The sequence below is a fragment of the Myotis brandtii genome, unplaced genomic scaffold (genome assembly GCF_000412655.1).
Source record: "Myotis brandtii unplaced genomic scaffold, ASM41265v1 scaffold270, whole genome shotgun sequence".
Lineage (NCBI taxonomy): Eukaryota > Metazoa > Chordata > Mammalia > Chiroptera > Vespertilionidae > Myotis > Myotis brandtii.
Window position 1 is genome coordinate 540,939 of NW_005360273.1, and position 2,493 is coordinate 543,431.

Here is a 2,493-nt window from a genome sequence, read left to right on the forward strand (position 1 = left end):
CAGGGGTGACGGTCCCCAGGAGGGAGGCAGAGGCTGCTCCTTCTGGAAAGATACAAAACACAACCTCTTCCCCACATCATCACCAGATCTGGTAAAACTCCTGTCTGGTTTGTGCATCCTCCTACCAGACTGAGTCGGCAGAGGCTATTGTACAGGAGGCCCGATGCCTTTTGGCTGCTGTACAACCCTCTGCATTGTATTTTTAAAAAATTTAACATATAACATTCTTCTCCCCCTTTTTTGTTTTCTGGACCCCAACACCTTGAACCACCCAAAGATACTTCATATTCATTATGTCCAGAAACATCACTGTGCCCAATCCTCCTTCATGAGGGTTTGTTCTCAGTGAACGGTATCACTATCATTCTAACCACCTGGTTAAAACTCTACATCACCCTGGTTGCTGTGACTCAGTTGGTTGGGCATCGTCCCATGCACCCAAAGGTCACTGGTTCAATTCCTGGTCAGGGGATATGCCCAGGTTTCAGGTTTGATATCTGGTCAGGGAGGGTATAGGAGGCAGGCAGTTGATGTTTCTCTTGCATCAATGTTTCTCTCTCTCTCCCCCTCTCCTTTCCTCTCTCTCTAAAATCAATAAAAAACATATTCTAAATAAATAAAATGAATCAACATCACCACTCACAATCTGCATCTTTAAAAAAACACACACAAAAAACTTTACATCATCATTAATCCCTTCTTCATCCCCACTCCCACCACAGCCATTAATTAACAAAAGCTTTTGGTTTCTACCTCATTCAGTCCTCTGTTCTATTCTTGTCGTCACTGTCCTAGTCCAGGGATTCATCAAATTTTCACTAAATCATCTGTCTTAACTGTTTTGACTGCCTCCCTTTCCAAATGTACTTTCCACATTCCTAATGGAGAGTCCTCTAAGCAGTATGGCAGCAAGATTACAAGTCCTTAGCAAGGCATTTAATAATCTAGGTCACATCTGCCTATCAGACTTCTTTCTAAATTGATGTCTCTGCAAATTCTATTCTCCAGTCACACCACACACCATTCCTATTCCTTGAACACTGTACACCATAGTTCAGGGGGTTTAGTCAGGCTGTTCCCTGCACCTACAAAGCTCTTTACTCTCTTCTCCAAATAATAACATATTTATTTATTTATTTGCTGTCTCTCAACCAAGTTCAGGTACTACTTTTACCACCTTCTCTCATTTGAGCTATATCCTAACACTAAGAACTTATCACTATTTCCTATACCCTAATAAAACCCTCTTTGTTTTCCCAAAGAAGCACTTCTTTCACACATGCATGTTGGTTTCTCACTAAATTGTAAGTCCAAATACTCTAAGACTCTAAGCATGTGATTCTTAATTCAGTATTTCCTATGGTCTCTAGCAGTGTGTGTGTGTGTGTGTGTGTGTGTGTGTGTGTGTGTGTGTGTGTGTCTGTTTACCCATCAGTAGTCCATTGCATGTTTATCAAAAGCAATGATTACCATTAAATCAGTGCTTATTGTGCTCGCTTCGGCAGCACATATACTAAATCAGTGCTTATTAAGTGCCAGGCTCTATGTCCATTTTTCAGTACATTAACTGAGTCACTTAATCCTCAAAATAAATCTATGAAGTAGGTACCCTCAGCCCCATTTTACAATTGAAGTAATAAAATCTAGAAAAGCAGCTTCCCCAAGGTCAACACTAGTCTGCAATCAGGATTGCAACCAGTCTTTCATAATTTACAGCTTTTGCCTTTAATATATAGCTCTGGATAGTTAAAGTCAAGCAAAATAAAACTACAGTAGATGAGAAGGCTGACATATGGATAAAGACTGAAAACATCGAGAACATTAGTGCCTAACAGGTACCATAAGACAATTTTGAAGATTAAAGAAAATAAAGTACGTAAAATGCCTAAGGCAATACCTGCAACACAGTAAGAGTTCAAACAAGTTTGGTGGGGATTTTTTGTTGATTTTTCAGGTATGAATAGCATAAAAAGTATATTTAAACTTATTCCCTAATCATAAAATCCTAAGTCAAGGAGACTTGCTTTAAATTCATAGTGTCTTGCCCTAACTGGTTTGGCTCAGCGGATAGAGCGTCGGCCTGCGGACTCAAGGGTCCCAGGTTCGATTCCAGTCAAGTGCATGTACCTTGGTTGCGGGCACATACCCAGTAGGGAGTGTGCAGGAGGCAGCTGATCGATGGTTCTCTTTCATCAATGTTTCTAACTCTCTATCCCTCTCCCTTCCTCTCTGTAAAAAATCAATAAAAAAATATATTTAAATTCATAGTGTCTTGAAAGTCAGATAAAAGAAAATATTGTTTTAAATTTAAACATAAATTTATAAGATATTTCTTAGTATATCTGCTATAGATAGAAAATATAAATGTATTATCAAAATTGTTTGGTAAAAGTTATGATGATCTCATAGATGACATCACAAAGACATTTACATGCTTAAGCTTTTGATGCTGATGGCATCTCCCACAGTGCACCCCCCCCCCAGCCACCCCAC